Raw genomic sequence first — 18046 nt, 5'->3', positions numbered from 1 at the left:
GCAGCGCCGCATACCTGCGCTTTGACATCCCGCTGCCGATGCCCAGTAATAGCGATCCGAACGTATCCCTGCCGAAAGCGATCTCCCGGGCAGCAAGAAGCTGCGTTTGGTTAGCGTTGCCTAACGCGGAGCCGGCGTTCTTGCGTCGGGGCTGTTTGCATTTATCGCTGCTCGGTTAATCGGAACACGCGCTGTTGCTAGTGGTCGGGATGGCGACGTCGAGCACGATGGCCCCTTCCGTCGCGCGCTTCTCCCTCCTGCGGAGAAATCCTCCGGCCCCGCAGAAAGTTCTGTATGAACCTCCCCGGATTTAATGTGGTGAATACATTTTCAGATCTAACAGGTATTTCAAAATATTTAGCATATAACTTCTTTTCCTGACGTTGAGTTGTCAGTAACATCTTCGAGCTTTGGCTGGAGACTCTTTCTCCCCAGTAATTCGGGGCAGGCCTCGCTTTCCTCAAATATTTCATTAGAATTATAGTGCTTTGCAGCTTTTTGGGTTTTTTGCAGACAGAGCGATGGTTTCAGTGCTGCGTCCTGCCAGGTGGCGGGGGGCTTCAGAGCGGCCAGGCCTTTAGCCGGGGGGATCCCACCTGCTTGCGTGAAATGCGGCCTTATTAAAATATATATATATATATATATAAAAAAAATACTGCATTCCTCAAAGGCTTTCAGTGAATAAAGCAAACTGAGTGGATGCAACGTGCATATTTAAACCCATTCAGTTATGCACTGATGCAATTAAAATAATCAAATGCATTATTTAAAAAAAAAAAAGAGAGATGAAAATGGCCCCTGGCCGGCCAGGTTTTCAGAGCCGGGAGCTGGTGCAGGCCCTACGTCAGGTTAGCTATCCCTGGGTGTCGGTGTTTCCGTGAAAAACGGGCGGAATTAAAGAGTCACGGACGAAACGGTGGAAGTTACGGGTGTCTGCTAAGCGGCGGAGCACGAGGTGCTCAGGCGGTCGCGGATTCGGCGTTTCGGGATGGTTTGAATTCCCATGATTTACGGACACGTGATACGCGCTGCGTCTCTCCTGCGTCCCCTCTAGCTTCGCAGCCAAAGGTTTTTATAAATGCGCACTCGATGGTGGTAGTGGCTATTTGACGCCGGATTTTTCAGCATTAATGCTATTTCCATGATTTAAAAAAAAAAAACACAAAAAACGCCCTCCAGCTATGCTAGAGGTGGTCCGGGGAGGGCGAGAAAAAACTAGGACCTAGGAAACCAGGGAACGGTGGGAATTTCTGGCCAATGTAAACTTTGCGTGTGCCTGTTGCAGAAAATCCCCTCCCTCCGTGTTCGCGATGGCGATGGCGCGGTTCGACGCCGAAACCCACTCCCGGAGATCCGCGTGCTTGGTGCCGGAAGTTCGGCTGGCGGAGAGGGGTGGGGGCACGTTCGGAGCGGCCCCATTCGCACGTGACGCATCCGCTCGCGGTCGCTCTCCTGTGCTCCTGGCAGCTGTGACATTTAAAGCCAGCACAGCTGCTGTGATGCAGAATGGATTTTTCTAGTCGCACCTGGAAAAAAAAAAAAAAAAAGACCCGCGCAGCGTTAAAAACCCGAAGCGGTCGCCCGCGCGGGGACGGCCCCGGCTCCGCGTGCGGCGCTCGGCGAAGCGGCGCCCGGGCGCGCCGCGCACTCGCCGTCCCGCCGCGGGTTGTGCTGTGCCCCTTTTTCCCCTCGATTTGAGTTCCGGCTCGCGCGCGCAAAAACAGGCTCTGTGATAAAGCGCGGCGGCTGCTGTTTTTGTCGGGAAGACGACGGCACCCGTGAAACGGTGTGCATGGTGCCTGTTTGCCTGGCTAAATTGGTGTTTTACAAACTGTTCGCCATTTTAAAGTTAAACACATGTTGTTTTTCCAAGCCGATTAGAATACAGTGCTTTTTATGCTAATCTGCTTCAAACAGAGTTTTGATTTAAAGTAATTTGGTCGCAGTTTGGCTCCCTGGTCCTCCCCGCAGACAGCTGCGTTTCGTATCGACGCGGCGGCCGGTAACGGGCGGTTAAGGTGGCAGCAGCGCGTGCGGGACACCGCCAAGCGCCGGGAGGCCACGGTGATGGGCACTGGGGGAACGCGCATTTACCCGGGGGGGCAAAGGCAGGCGGAGGGCCCCCGCCGGTCTGTAGCCCTCCAGTTGGCCAAAGGAGGGAACATACCTCGAGTCCTACAACTCTTTTTTTTTTTTTTTTCCTATTTTTTTCCCTTGTTTTCCCTGTCTGCCTCGGAGGTTGACCTGGTCCCCGGGGGCGTCCCCGCGAGCCGTCGGACGGCGGTGCGCTCGGACACACGGCGCGGACCCTCATCCCGCCCTCGCGCCGCGGCGCCGCGTCTCCCTCCGCTAATGAAGCCCGCGAGCACCGGTGCCAGCGCACATCTGCCTCGCGAAGCAGGGCGGTCGGCGCTGCCAAAGCCGGGAGAGGGCACCTTGTAGGGGGAAATAAAATTACACGTGTATAGCCGGCTCTGCGCTGATGGCTTCTGGCAGGGGCCTGTTCCCGATAATGCCTCTCCCAGGCCGAGCCACACACCGAGATCTGGGCAAGCCGGCGTGCAAAATCGGTTCGGCTGCTCTGGCTGCGCGCAGGGATCTGCCAATGTTTTTGAGGTTGCATTTATAGATCTTCAAAAGGTCTAGGCTGAGGTCTTTAATTTGGTGTGCTATTAGCTCATAGGATGGTAATTTGCTTTCGCTGTTTTAGTGTCTTATTTATAGCCTCAACTAATTTTCATAGCAACTTTTACTGTGCTGGGGGGAAAAAAGAAGGGGGAGGAAGAAAGATCCAGTAATAAAATCACGCCAAATTAAACCATCCTTTTTCTGTCCTATAGCTTGATCCCCGGGGTAAACGCCGCACTAATAGTTCAGCAGGACAAGCCCCTTAATTTGGGGCGAATCGGGTGGGCCTGCCGCGAGGCACGGAGCCGGCTTGGGCTGCGGGGGGAGGCGACGTGCGCGCACCCGGGCGACGGGCGCCGACATTCGGAGTTTTGTTTCAACGAGAGATGACAGCGGGTCTCAAAGAACTACTGCTGTCAAGCGAAAAACGTTTTAGAGAAGTTCGTGGCGTTTCATGCAAAAGAGCGCAACGGTGGCGATTGAGCTGCTGACTCAGCCGTTTACATTTCTGAATGCCCTTTGATATATATTTAAATGTATTTTGTGTGTGACTATGGACGTGGACCTTTTTATAGCATGTGATGTGCAGCCTGGTGTCAGTCAGCCAGTGCAGTTCTGCAAGGTACTGCGTCCTTCTGTCAAGCCAGCATTCACAGAGAAAGGGATTTTTATTTTATTTTATTTTTTTTTTAAGTTTTTCAGTGACACACAGGCCAGAATCTTGTAAACACACGCTACAAAGCTGAAGCGCGAGATGCAAGCGCACATCTTGGCGCGTGTGCTCAGGCAGCATCTGCAGGTAGCAGAACGCAGGTGGGAGCGCTGCAAGGTCACGAGTTTTGGAAAGCGGTACCCCAGGGTTTATTCCAGGATCATTATAAAGTTTAGGGATTCGGTTTCCTCACTGGACAGAAGAATCCCGACAGCCACAGAAGTAGGCGCTGGAGATGGCGTGCGGCGGCGCTTTACGCAATTAATAGAAGACCTCAGTGCAGAGAGACAAAGAGCACGGGGCGTTTTGGGGACGGTCTCCGCTGAAACGAGCTTGCCTCTAGTGTTTGATCCTGTTTGCCCAAAGTCAGTGGGGGTTTAGCCGTTTAACTCGGAATTAGCAGACGCCGGCTTCCCAGGCTCGGTCCGGCCGCCTCTGTTCCCTCGGGGCGGGATTCAGGGAAAGCTCTGCTTGCATACGGAAAAGCTCCGCTCGCACACGTCGTGCGGGTGACAAGGGCGAAGGACCACAGCCCTCCCCTGTAATGATAGACACACGTTTTTTCCTAAACATACAAGACATTCTAGTAGCAAGTCGCATGTAGATAACTTTTTACAAGTGATGCAGGAGATAAATTATGTTGAGTGACTTTTATTCCTTCTGGTAGCACTGAAAAAGGAAGCATGCCGTTGTCCGGCTTTGTTTTTAAAATCAGAATTAACAATAGTCGCACTGCAACAGTTCTAAATCACGGACTTTGCCCGCTCTTCTTTGCACTCGCTTGCAAAGTTCAGAGATTTATTTCAGTGCTAGTTTCTACGATGGAGATGTCCTTTAGTCTGATGATGCCGGTTTACTAATAGGTAGGGAGTAATTGGTTTTCTAAATAGCTCCTTTCCCAGTTGTGATGGAGACATGTTTTTTGAAATATTGCTGTGTCAGAGTATGAAGTCTGGTTCGTGGCCGTATTTACTTCAAGACACTGATTACCGCAGCTAATGACTACTTTATTAGAAGAGGAATACCTTTGGCTTGGCCTGTGGCTCTCGGCTACCAAGCTAATCTTTCACTGCTGCTGGCAGCCGTGCATTCAAATGCCTCTTGTAATTTTTAGTTAGTAAAGTCATATTTGCATAAACGTGTTCATATTTTTTAAAAAAAATTGCATTCTGTACCTATCTTGTTTATCAGCTCCAGTGAGTGCAGAATCTTTCCAGACCCTCTTTTCTTGGTGAGACTGGGCATCGGGAGATAACAGTGTTGCAAACTGGCAGATGCTTTATCCTTGGGCTCATGATGGTGTGCACAAGCCATCATTTTTTCCTTGCAATAATTATGGTGTTAAGAGGCATTTGTGTTGTGTGCTCTCTTTCAGCTTGCACCATGTTTGGTTCCTGTTATGCAAATACTGCTTTAAACTTAGAAATGCCAATTTGCATTAATATTTTGGTTTCATATAGCTAGCTATTGCATTGCAAAAACAAGTGCATTTTAATGAGCATTTGGCAGAATGTTAAAAAAAGATATGGTACTCATTAAATTCTATTATATGAAATGCAGTAGTTTGTTGCCAAAAATCATTAGGATAAAATATAATGCAAGTTAAGGCCACAAGTATAGCCCTCATCAAAGAGTGCTACGACATTATGGAATTGTAAAGCTACAGCGTTGTTTATTGTGTCGTGCAAACTTCCCTCTTTTACTGCGAAAGGGGAAGAGCGTGAACTTTTAGCATTTCTTAAAACCAACTTTATTGTCCTTGTGCCATCTCTTAGTGTTTCTAACTCCAGTGCTCTAAGCAAACTCAACACTGGCGTCTGTTGGGTCCCTTTAATTTATCTGATCCTGCAGACTTCTAAAAGACATAAACACCAAACTGAAGAGCAGCATTTGATTCCCTAATGGATTTCAGAGCCGAAATTTGCAGTCGGCAAAGGCGTAGGTTCCCTTTGGCGTCCTCGAGCCAGAATCATGCGTGAATAAATGGCTTGGTAATATCGAAGAAGGGCCACAGCATACGTGCGTGTCAGCAAGCTTCTCCAGGGACTTCTCTGCTCGCTGGAACCCTTTTATGGAACTTGAGTTTTCTGTAGCTGGGCAAAACTACTTTTATATTTATATTTTTATATATAAATTTTATACACACACACATATATACATATACATATATGCATTTTTTATATATACACATATATATTTTTTATATATCTGTGTTATTGCCAGCCTGTTTTATTGCAGCTCTGCCTTTGCCTGGCGTCGCAGCCGCGGGCTGCGGGCGTGCGTCCCGGTTTGGCGTGCGGACGAGCGGACCCGTGGGAGAGCTTTCCCCGATGGAAAGGCGGGTGCTGGCCGGGACGTCAGCCCTCCTCCGTCACTTTCTCTCCGCTAGGCCTTTTTTGGCGGATTGGTATTGGAAGCGCGTCCAAGGCTGCTATTCGAGAAGCTGCTCGTCTGCGAGCTGGCTACGGGCTGGCTCGTACAGGGTTAAACGAATTCTTTTCTTCATCACTCAGAAGTGATATAGACTTTTCTTTGACTAATGTAGCTTAATTAGCGGTCAATTAAAACTGAACATTGTTGAATTGAAGTTCTTTGATCAAAATCCCTGGCATGGGCTCCCTTTCTTTAACTAGCCACCATCTTGAATTCATTTGGAATCAGTAGTGTAAACAAGTTTAAAACTGGTTCTTTTATAAGAAGTCAGCAGGCTTGTATGGCTGTGGTTTCTTTCTTTCCCTTTTTTTTTTTTTTTTAACTTCTGTAGGCGGCAATTCAAAGCAGCGCTAAATGAAAACAGTGCTACACCCTGAAAAGTGCATTAAAAAAAAAAAAAAGTTGCGTTAATTGGTCAGAATACAGTGACTCTTCCTCGTTTCATTTCTTGTCATAATCTATATTTTCTCCCTAGCGAATAATTTCGTTATTATCCGCCGTGTATCTCGTTTCTTAATTGGGCAGCGGTTGCTCCGGGGCTGCCCGGGGCTCCAGGACCGGCCGGCAGGACCGAACCAGGCCGGGGGGAAGGTGCCGTGGGAGCAGAGCGCTGCCGCGAGCTTCCTTAGGAAATGGCAGCTCGAGCCGGGTTTGGACCGTGATCGCTTAATAAAGGGTTTGATGCATCACTGGAAATTCTGCTTGTGATATTATTTTAATGCTTACCTCTTAGGAGGCATCCGGTGAGCGAAAGTTACAGTTCAAGCGGCTGTAAAAACACGTCCTCTAAAAGATATTTGGGGTGAGAGTTGGACTATTTGCTGGTAGTTTTGTGGCTCAGTCATTTTGGCAGCAAGCTTGGGCTAAAGATGAAAATGAAAACGCCCGGTTGTTGTTAAAAGCCCAATTGCACTAGGAAGCAGTAAGGCCGTCGGCATTTTCAGGGGGTGAAGCAGACTCTAAGCGATGTTCAGGTTTTGGTCTCTGACTTCTCTTTGTCATGCAGGTGAAGCAGGCTGAGATTTTCAAAATATGGGTATTTACGTTGAGTTTTTTTTGTAAATGCAACTACTTAAGCTGCAGTGTTCGTATTTTTATAATACCCGGTTAATATAATTTAACAGCCAAGCGCTGTAAGAAAGATGGGATTTTAAATGCTCTCCTGGTTGTTGGGTAGAGCTTCCCGTCCGCGTTCGTGCCGGGGACGTTCACGTGCTCTCAGGGCTGCGCCCGGCCGCAGCTGGGCCGCGAGGCGATTTCGGAGCGTGCGGTTGAGTCGTGGTTCCGGCTTCGGCCACGCGGTGTTTTTCTCTGCCTCGGGTTGCCGGCGTCCACGTGACAAAGATTGGCTTTGAGTCAGGCACAGAGGAACCCGGAGTTGGGACATGGTATGGATCACCATTGCTCCCGCTCCTCCACTCCGGCCACCCGCGCGCGCGTGCGTGTGCGCGCTCCAGCGCCTTCACCGGGGCTTTGGAGTCGAAATATTTGATAACGTAAATCTCCCGCTGCAAATAACCGTAAGGAAGTTGAAGCAGATGACTTGCACGCTTCTGCCGCCGAGGAAATTGCACTGCCGTGGTGACACCAACAGATTTCGCTCTTTCTGTCAACGACGGCGTTCTAAACTTCCAATCCCTTCCATCAAAAAAAGTGGGTGAAAATCGTAGTCCTAAACAATAATTAAAATAAAATTTCCATCTCTTGACAGAGAGAGAAATTGTTTATAGTAAATGTGCCTTTCAGCCTTCCCTCATGCCTTCTCCCAAAAGGGCTGATTAGGATGTAATAATTGGGGATGATAGCAGGAGGAAGACGACAATTCCATTTAATTAAAGATAATTTATTTTACTTTAACTTGGTGATGTCCCACATGAATAAGAGTAGATTTAGCAGATAGATTTATTAATGGGTACTGACATCTCTGCTGACACAAAAAGCAAACATTTTCTTTCCTCATTGTTTTTATTGCGTCTCAGCACCTGAAACTGCTGTCACCCTGCTCCCCCGCCATCCCGTAGGGATGGAGACATTTCCGCAGGGGCTACCACTCAGGTTCATTGCTTGAGACAGGTCTGAGACGCCCAGTTTGGACCGGGATCTGTTTCTTCCTAAAAATCAGACTGTGGGAATGTGTAATCCAGCTTGGGCCCGTTTCCGTTCATCATGGAAACCTGCGTTTCCACCCAAGGTGGTTAGGAGCATTCGGTTCTCAGCACCGTTTCCTGGCTCCTGCTGAACGTTGGGCTCAGACCCCTGCGCTTCCCGGCGCTCTGTGCCGGGGGGACTTGACATCCCCCGGCGAAGGGACAACCCGCGGGAAGGCAGCCCGCCTGCCGTGGAGTCCCACCAAGGCTGCTGCGCCTTGGGCACCACGATCTCCTGGGCCCACTGGGCTTCAGGCTTGGCAGCTTAGCAGCTATTAGCGGATGTTATAGCAGGTTTCTTGGGGACAGTCCTTCAGGCGTCGTCTTAAATCAGTGTACCTAGGTGCTAGCTCTCCTGTGCGTGCAGCATTGGTCCCACGTGTGCCTGCTCCAATGCACGTGAGTCTGAGCAGCTCTCATGGTCCTGCAGCCTGCAGGACCAGCCCTGGTCCTGCAACCTTTCGTGGTCCTGCAGAAAGCCAGCACGGGCTTTCTGCTGCTGCCTGAAGTAGCCATATGAACTTGAGCCAGTTAGGTCTACGCTGAGTTTAGTCCTCTCTTTTTTCACTGATAAACATCTCAGCCCCGCTGCCGGCAGTGGAACTGTGCTGATTTGCACAAGCTGTGAGGATATACCACTGAATATATAAAACATGACTATCAGGAATTTGTTTGGGGACTTTAGGCAAACAGATAAGATCTAATTAATGGTTGTATATGCTTTAAATTATTTGATCACACTGTGCTAGGTGGATAATGACCAGAACCACTGAAAGACTGCAAGATTAAGGCTCTCTTCTTGCAGAGAAATTTGGGAGGAAAAATATGGGCAGATGTCTGATACATTCACTGTCTCTGCATGTATTTGTAAACAGAGCATAGAAAATAAAAAAACATAAAATGGTTCTCAGGAATGGAATGGAGAAAAGGAAAGTTACAAAGCAGATCCAGAAAAAAAGGAAAATGCATGAGATAGTCCTTTTCCTTTTCTCTGCCTCTTCTGGGAACTCCTTTATTTAAAAAAAAAAAAGATGCTTGAAGACATGCTATCTTACATTAAATGTGAATTCGAATTTACATACGATGACTACCCCTGAAACTCTGCCAAGTGGCACCTTTGTTCTTTTCATCATCACTTTTATTTCTATTTTCCCACTCTTTTTCCTCATCTCGCTCCTTATTGCTTTTTTTGAGGTCTGGTTCTGACTTGCTGAGTATCTGCAGCTTTTGAATTCACAGCAAGTGCAGGATGTCAGCTTAATTTTCCAAGTTTGTCACATCTTTCCTCTCCTGAAGACCCCCCCATTCTTTGTCCTTTCTTCCTGCCTGCTCTCTGCAGAGTTTGCTCTTTTGCTTCTCCTTCCATTCTTGACACGTCTCCTGTTGCGTGTGTCGACTTCTGCACCCTCAGGGTCCTTTTCTGAACCTTGGCCCAAGTTGGCTGTTCTAACCAAAGTGAGGGTTGCAAGTGGCTCTTACTAAATCAGGTAAATTAGTCAAGCCTTTCTCTTCACTCTTGAGGAGCCAGCTCCTCATCAGCTTTCGTGGAGTTAGTATCTCTTGCAGAGATTGACCTCAATCTATCGTTTTCTCTTCTCTTGTTTCTTTACAGAAACTCTTGTTTCTCTGTTTTATCTTCAGTTCTGGTGTTTCTTTCCATCCCTTCCCTGTGCGTTCTCCCTCAATGCCTGCAGGGTTAATGACAGCAGTCTTCGTGTCTCTAAAAGCATGACCAGAGCCATGCCAGACCTGAAGCGTGGCCAGAAGAGATTTCAGCAATTTTCCGTGGCCAAACCCCCGTTACCTCGAACAAGCTGCACCCCCTGAGACCTGAAGGTGGGGGAGCTGCTCCTGGTGCACGTTGAGATCAAGGGAGCGGATTTTAGCTCCTCATCCCACGTGAGCGTGGACGATGGCTCGCACAGGCTGGTGTGACGTGTCCCAGGTAGTCGGCAACGTGCTGCAGCTTCCCCTTTGCTGTTTCATCCCATGTCTTTCCCATTGCTCCCCAAGGGAGCCTAGAGGAAGGATGTCTCTGGAGGACTCCGTACAAAGGCTTGGTCGCTCTCCTGGTGGCCGAAGGACACCTTCCTCCATAACAGCTTAAAAATGGAAAAACCAAATAGGAAAGCAGTGTGGTCTCGGCTCCCGCTGTCCCGAAGCTGTTGTATCTGGCTCTGTTCTTTGATCCTACCTGTCTTGGCGGATTTCTTTGCTGCTGAGCAATCTGCTTTGTCCTTTCAGTAATATACCTGTAAAAATATTTAGGTCTTTCTGCTGTGCCGGTCACTTTGGCACATTTCTACTTAGTTATTAAATTTTCCTCTCTGTGGATTTTTCTCTTATTTCTTCTTTTCTTTCCACTTTGCTTTCATGTCTTTTTGTTCCTTGTCCCTGGGGCTTTCTCCTACTGCATTTGGTCATCTCCCGATCTCTTCACCTACTTTTCTATGTACTCCTTTCCTCACGCTTCTCTCCCTTCCCTTTCTTTCCCTAAAACCCATTGGAACCAACTCCGACTTGACGGGACCGTTGGGTGAACTCTGCCTGGTGATGGATCTGCCAACACTAGGAAACCATGGAGTAGTGGAAGAAACTGCAGGATCTGTCATTAGGATTCACCTGCAATTTCCTAGCCTCCCCAGTAATGACTGAGGATGATAGTATTTCTTCTTACGCTACTTTGGTAATGATCCAGGAAAGTTGCCTGTTAAAGACAAATGGCAGAAAGAAATCAGAGTCTGAACAGAAAATCTCCAGATCTATTTATGTTATTGTTGCTTTTTCAGAATGTATATTATTGCACAGGGATGATGTAATATTGTAATTTTTTTCTTTAATTTGGTTGACCCTTTTTTAACTTCGGGCGTTCACAAGATGTAGTATTCAGCAGTCCCATCTGGAAAATATTTTAACTGAGCAGGATCTCCAGACTTAGGGGATCATATAGGGTGGGATAAGGAAAGAAAAAAAAGACAGCTAATGTTTAGGGTATGTTTAGAGTACGGCAGTTCTTGGTATTAGTGGTGGTTCCTGGTGGAACAGGAACAGACAGTGCACAGCAAATGAGTGGTTTGGTCCAGCTTTCCATGTTTCACCTCAGAATGAGCTGTGGTTTGTAAAACTGGCACTTTGTAGTAGCTTTTGAATCAACATCAGTCTCTGCAAGTTTCTACTTGATCCCGTTTGTGCAAGTAAGAAAGACACCCAAGAAGCCCCCATGCGTCCACAGCAGCATGCTCTACCGGTGGCTTTGCTGAAGCAAGAGGAAATTGAGACATTTTGGGTATCTGGGCCAGCCCCGCACAAAACTTCCTTGCCAGAAGAGCAGTTGTTCGGCTAATCCCAATAAGCATATCCACCGAAAAACCACAGCCTCAGGAACTTTACTGGAAAACGTTTCAGGGTGTGAGGTTACACAAAATAAGTCTCCTTCAGTGAGGTCTGGGTAATTTTTTTTTTTTTTTTTTTTTTTAATAATTGTCACCAGCAGGAGAGTGGATAATCGCAGGAATAAACCCGGGCAGACCCGCAGCGCGGCGTTGGTGGTGTCTGTCCCCAGCATAGGGTGCTCGCAGGAGCACATGCGTCCGCTGAAGAATGTGGGGCAAAACACGGTGCAGAGGCAAGCGTTGGGGTTTTTCTCTTTTTTTTCTTGTGATCAGTCTCACACCTGCATTCATTTTCCGCAGCACTAAACAACCTTTTTCATTAACCCTGGGCAACCTTCGACCCCTGCCACCCCCTCGGGCTTCGCCTTTGTCCGTGAAGCCTTGCTGGGGCTGTGACTTACAGGTGGTTACCGTAGCTATGTACACTTGTTTTCCATGGTGCACCGTGCACTTAACGGCTCAGCGGGACCTGCAATTTCATACCTCTCACGGGGCGAGGGGTTGGTTTGCATGTGCTTTTCTGTTTTGTGGCTCATATGGTATCAATTACTATTTGATGGCAACGCCAGGCCCTGGGCCTTTTGCATGTTTGTCCTGCGAGAAAGATCTGGAAGAGCCGACATCTGGTTTTGATTGCTGCAATTGCAGGTTGATAGAATAAACGCAGGGTGAGGTGGGTGGGTTTTCCTTCCGGCCCTTTCCACTCCAGGCTGGTAATGTGCTTCACTTGTGGAGCTGCTCTTTTCATCATCGCCCTCCTCCCCCACCGCCCGCTCCCTCTTCCTCCGGCTCCAAAGCACCAGCAGCAACAACATGTGGTCTGAATTAGGGACCTGCAATTTTAAAAAGTGTCCTTCTTCTGCTGGTGACCTGGGGCAGGTCGGTCCGGGGAGAGGGGAATCTGCTCCTAATGTGTATTAAAATACAAAAAAATATATTATTATTATTATTATTATTATTACTTTTATTTTGGGTGGGAACCTAAGTGCTGGGGTGGTTTGTCCTTAGTCAGCGTGGTGAGGTGGCAAAGCTGGAAGGAGGATGCTCCAGGGGCCGTGTCCCCACCTCTGGGGGCAGCAGCCTTTCCGCACGTGCACATGCACCCAGGAAGGACTATTGCCTTGGGGCAAAAAGACCAAAAAAAAAAAAAAAAAAGGAAAGGAAAAGTCATAGGGAAGGGATAATGCTCTTTGACGTTGCTGGTGAAGGCGTCTCACCTCTCGGTGCGGGCTGTAATATCTCCCCAGCTTTTCGCTTTTGCCTCCCGCAAGGAGCGCTTCCCGCTTCCTCGGGATGCGCCTGGAAGAGTTTGTCCTTCTGCGCGAAGCTGACATCTGCTAATGCGGAGCAGATTGCTTCGGCGAGCAGGTTTGCTCTCCCTGACAGCTCTGATAGCCATTACGTTTTGCCATTTGGTAACGTACTTATAATTTAATAAATGTTCTCCTTGAGATCTTAATTTTAGAGGAGTTTCGCCATGTATCTCGAAGTCTCCAGGCTGTTGATTGATGGGTTTATTCTCCTCACGAGCGTCTCCTTCTAGCAGGTGCCTATTTAAGCGGATTGCGCCGCATCCGGAAGCGCGCGGCTCCGCATCGCTGTGGGGTCTCGCGGCTCGCACGTCGCGTTCCCGCCGGGCGCCGGACCCCTGGCAGGGATGAGGAGCCTCCTTCCAGCTTGCCTTTCCCGGGGCTTCATCTTAATTTGGGAGGAAACCCGAGGTCTTCCGGCAGCGGCAGAGCGGAGGGGAGAGAGGGGGCGTTCAGACGCGCAGGGATGCGATAGGAGAGGAGAACCTCCGGTGTCCCTTTGCTGGGCCACCTGCATCCAGCTGTCGCCGGACGGCCGGGAGGGAGGAAGGGGGCGGCGAGGGGCCCCGCATGCCCTCCCCGGGGCCGGCTTGGGCTCCGTGCGCGGTGTGGGTGCGGGAACCCCCGGCTCCGCGCACGGCGCTCATCCCTGCCAGATCAGCGCTGCTGGAGACCCACGCAGGAGCCCTCGAACGGCGAGAAACGGGAAGATTTTGAAACGCGTTCTGAGCAGAATTAGAGAGAATTCAGGAGAATTAGAGAAGACAAGGTGGTGGGAACGTGCAGGCAGGCTCCCAGAAATCGAAACAATGTGGTAATTTCTTCATCGTGTCGTATTGCAGAATGGCTTGTTTTTCCCCAGATTGTTGTTCATCATCTCTCCAAGCCTCCCAGCATGAGTCACAATCATTTGCTAAATTCAGACTCTCTTTAAGAATATTAACGTCTTTAAATCTATAATGGATTTTCTGTCAAATCAGAAAGTTGGCTGTACACATCTGCAGCTTGCTCCGTTTCTTCTTTTTGTAGACGGTGTGTTACCATTTTTGCCCGTGGTATAAACTCAACCTGCTTCTCTTTCGCAATTCTGGATCAAGTCATTGGGTTGTCTTTCTTTATCAACACTCGTTCATGATCATTTATGTGTGTGTTTAAGTTAGGCACAATTCCTTCTTTGTAAAATTATCTGGCAAACATTTATGGATGGATTATCAATGTGACTAAATAATACTTTTTTTTTGTTTTTTTTTTTTAAACGTTATTCGTTTTGTGGAATAATGGCAAGAAGACATGGGCCAGTTAGATTATTGCATGTTCATACAGCTGATCATTTCCTGCGCTCTCTTTATTGCCTCTTGAAAATGCTACGGTCCCTATGATACAGGGGAAAACAAATCTGTAGACTTCTGCGCATTTTAGTACGGAGGAATTTCCATGCGTGCTCTTAACTCATGTCATGATAACATGAAAATCTTAGTGTGATAAAAACCTGACAATAATGAATATTTATATTGAAAGACTGGCTCTTCTTAAGGAAATACAGGATTTAAAAAAAACACCCTACAGCTCCTTAAATTCATTCTTATGACTGAGCCTGCCACAGCAAAATGAGTTAATTTGCTTGACTCCAGAGGCTTTCACTTTGTGAGAATTTTGCTATAAAACCAACAGGGAAAATAAATGTCTGTCTTTAGCGAGGAAGAGTTACACCCAGTTACATGACATTTTGTAAGCTGGCATTTATTTTGGCTATCTTTTCCATCACTTCATGACCACTAAAATCTGTCTACCCTCTTCTTCTCCTTTTGCTGTTTTTGTTTCCTTTACTTCACAACTTCCAAACTGACTTGCACATCCAGAAGCTGCCCAGGGTAGCATTTGCCAAAGTTTTCATTCATCGTTTTTATACAACTGCTAAGAACAGTAAAAAATCACCAAACATGTTTGACCCAGATTTAATTGCAATCTTGTCCTGGCAAGTTTCCTGTTGCTAACGTTGAAGATTGATTACAGCTGCTGGTATGTGAAACCTGAAAGTAGATACACGCCTGTGCTTTTTACACCTGTCGGGCGCCTGGTCATTCCAAACAAGCACATCCCGAGGAAATGCAAAATCCTCGGCGTCGGCATGCGAAGAAACACTGGCATATGGTTTCCCTTAAATTCATTTCACTGCTGGCTCTATGAATTCTGGTTATTTCTGAAGTGTTTTCCTATTGAATCATTCAGAAAGCAGAGCCGTGCAGAGCGGGGCTGTGACTCTTGTGGAATTTGGGACAAAAGAAGAGCCATCAGCAGAAGCAGCCGGTTTCTGTGCTCAAACGCGGTAGTGCCCATGTGCCTCGGTGCTGCCGCTCGGGCACCCGCGTTTAAGGATCCGGCCCTGCAGTTTTATGACTTAGCTTGACAGCAAACAGCGAAGCGAACCCATGAGTTAGTGGACAAGTCAACCAGCAGCGTGAAATACCCGCTTGCCGCCTCGCGGTGCCGCGGGAGGGCTGTTTCACCTTTGCAATTCGCGCTCTGCGGTTACTGCGGAAAGCTGCCGTGCAAAGCCAGGCTCCCGCCGGCGGGAGGGGGCCTTTCCCTGCTGCTACGATTTTTGCTTAGCTGGAGTTACGCCTGAAATGGCTACAGGAAAAAAAAAAAACAACACAGGCGCTAGATAGAGGCAAAGAAATACCACTGTGCAGTGGCTCTCGCGTATTAGAGCCAACCTGAGACGGCTGCTGGGGAATACTCCATGTGAGCCTGCGCGGAGCCCGGCCAGGTGGGAGAAGGGAGCGAAACCCTTCCGGGGAGATGGAGCGAGGAGCCATGCCGGAAGGGGAGACGGGTGGGTGGGAATCTTTAAAACAGCGGCTGTGCGTAAGGGTGGCTCGGCGGGGCGGCGCGCCGCAGAGGACGGGCTTCCTCGTCGTCTCTTTTTACGGCAAGAAGCCACGTGGTTTTTCCCAGGTAGGGCTCTCGCCGCGCAGCGGTTTGGACGTGCTGGGATCGTCGTCACGCTGGCGAGGAGCTTGTCCTTTGGGTTTTCGCTCCCGTCGGCACACGCAGCCCGTGGACGAAACCCAGCGCCAGGAGCAGAGCAAAACGCCCCAAACCCTTAAACATCCCGTGATACAGCAGGATGGAGCAAGTACTCCAGATTGGACACCACGATGCAGTAAAGCTGTCCTAAAGCCACCCGTTACACCTCCTCGAGATACGTCGGTGCAGTGCATCTGTTCTGCAACCAGCGTGCACGCCACTTTGAAAGTACCAGAAGTGCCTGCTGCATGTTTTATTAAGGCATCGGCGTGCTGCCTTTGATGTTAGTGCCTCCTCCTAACCTGTGGGTTAGCCTTCTGCATTAGCATACCGTAGATATGTGGAAGCATCAGACCTATTTTTTTCATCCCTGCCCGTCTTTAATTTGACAGTAGTTATTTTAGCTTTAAATCTGGAGTTCGGATCTCTTTTCTAAAAACCCCTGTATGGTCATTTGCTGATAACTTGCATTAAGCGTTTGTGAAACGAAGCGCTCCCGCTGGCCAGGAGGCAGCCTGGAGAGCGGGAAGCAGCGGGAAGGGGGTGCGAAGGGGGAGTCCTCCGTCCTCGGTTCCTCTGCCTTGCCGTTGACCATTGGGCTGGCTAATGTGTCCCGCGTCCCTCGCTCGCTACGTCTCTGGGGCTTTTCAGAGAGGCCCTTGTCCCCTCGCCGCCTGCCCTGACCCCCTCCCTGGGCTGGAGCGCAGGAGATGCGTTTGCAGGACGCGGAGGGCCTGAGGCCAAGGGGGATGCTTTTTCCCCCCCTCACAGGTTGAAACCCTCAGAGATGGCCCTTGCTCTTTTGCATGACTTTCACAGAATGGTCGAGGTTGGAAGGGACCTCTGGAGATCATCTGGTCCAACCCCGCTGCTCAAGCAGGGTCACCTAGAGCAGGTTGCACAGGATCGCGTCCAGGCGGGTTTCGAATATCTCCAAGGAAGGAGACTCCAGCGTGGCTGATGCGAGAACTGCAACGCCGAGGAGGCCGGCGTTAGGTTGTCCCAGCGCGCGTCCGGTTGCGTCGTTTCACTTGCTACGCCTTCGAAACCTTAATTCAGCTGAACGCTGATGCTCGAGGAGGGGGTTCGCTCGCGCGATACTGGTCTGAGGACATCACGTGCTGATGGAACGCAACCCCATGTCCATCATCCCACCCGCCTCTCCTGGTCGGCCGCCGTTGACCTTGCCGTAGAGCCGCTTGAGCGCTCCCCTTCACGGCCGTGCCGCCTCCTTCCCGCTGGGCACGAGGCCACGGCGGCTGCTGGGATTTCTCCTCGACGCCGATTTCCCCCCCAGGCTCCGGCCGTGTCCGTCGCACTGGAGCTCCACGAGGCAGCGGACGGGGTGCAGGCAGCGCCCAGCTCCTGCGCGGGTCCCGCTTTTCCGGCGGAGAAGCGCCGCGATGCAAAGTGGTGGCCGGGCGGGCTTCGTGCCGGCGCGTCGCCCTGCCGGCTTTCGCTGTGACCTGGGAATGCCGGAGCAGGCTCCCTGCCAGCTCTGTGATCTGCTGCCTGCTGCAAAATGGAGGCAGGAAGGTATCCATTTTCATCAGGAGATGACAGTGCCTCGGTCTTCCTGACCATCTGGAGACAGCGACTTCCAACGCAGAGCCCGAATTCCGGGGAATATAGAGCGCCTATAGGGAGAGGGAATAAATTAAACTCTGCCTTCTGAGCCCGGGCGGGCTTTTTTTTTGTTGTTTTTTCTGTTTTTTTGTTTTTTTTAATGCCGTCCCAGTTGATCTGAGCGCAAGCGAGGAACCCACCAGAGATTTTGTGCAGGGCAAGTTAACAGAAAACCTCTGGTGTGTTAGTAAACAAATGTAAGTAAATTAGCTTTTTGGCACACGTGCGAAGTTTATTGCGCACGCAAATACAATAAGTCCTGGAGAAGGCGGCCTGTTTCCCCTGGTGTGTACACACGCTGCGTTGGTGGTCCTGTGTAGGTCCAGGTTCTTAACAGTCCTTTCAAGCTTCTCGGGAAAGAGCTAGGACCATGGGAATTTAATATCCCAAGACATGTTTATAATTTTCAGTGTCCCTGATAATGCTGTTTCCTAAATCTCATTTTTCAGTCGGGGAAATAATGAGTGTGACGTCCTTGCGCTGCTTTCGTTTTTGTTCTTAAATGTGTGAAGTCTGTATACTTCCATATAAGAAAATAAGTATTGTTTCAAGTTCTTGTTTATTTTCAGCTCCTTAATGCTCAAGGAAGAACATATGTGCGTCTGTTTATTCATTTTATTTACAGAAATATATAGTTTGACAAATACCTTGCAAATATCCTTGTTTAAAGCTGGAAAATGTCAGGCTGGAGTTTCTTTTGAAGCTTAAAATTTATTTTCTAGTCACACATATACTGAGTTTTTTGTATTCTGAGAGAAGAATTATGTA

General features: G+C 49.1%; 1 protein-coding gene across 12 annotated transcripts in view; it reads left to right on the top strand.

The window, feature by feature from the left end:
• TCF4 (transcription factor 4) overlaps nucleotides 1-18046 on the top strand; it is a 216969-nt gene that overhangs the window by 153096 nt on the left and 45827 nt on the right. The window lies entirely within an intron of this gene.

This window comes from Apteryx mantelli, chromosome Z, assembly GCF_036417845.1.
Source record: "Apteryx mantelli isolate bAptMan1 chromosome Z, bAptMan1.hap1, whole genome shotgun sequence".
In the NCBI taxonomy this organism is placed as follows: domain Eukaryota; kingdom Metazoa; phylum Chordata; class Aves; order Apterygiformes; family Apterygidae; genus Apteryx; species Apteryx mantelli.
Note: the sequence above shows the minus strand (reverse complement) of the source record. Positions and strands in the feature narration are given on the sequence as shown.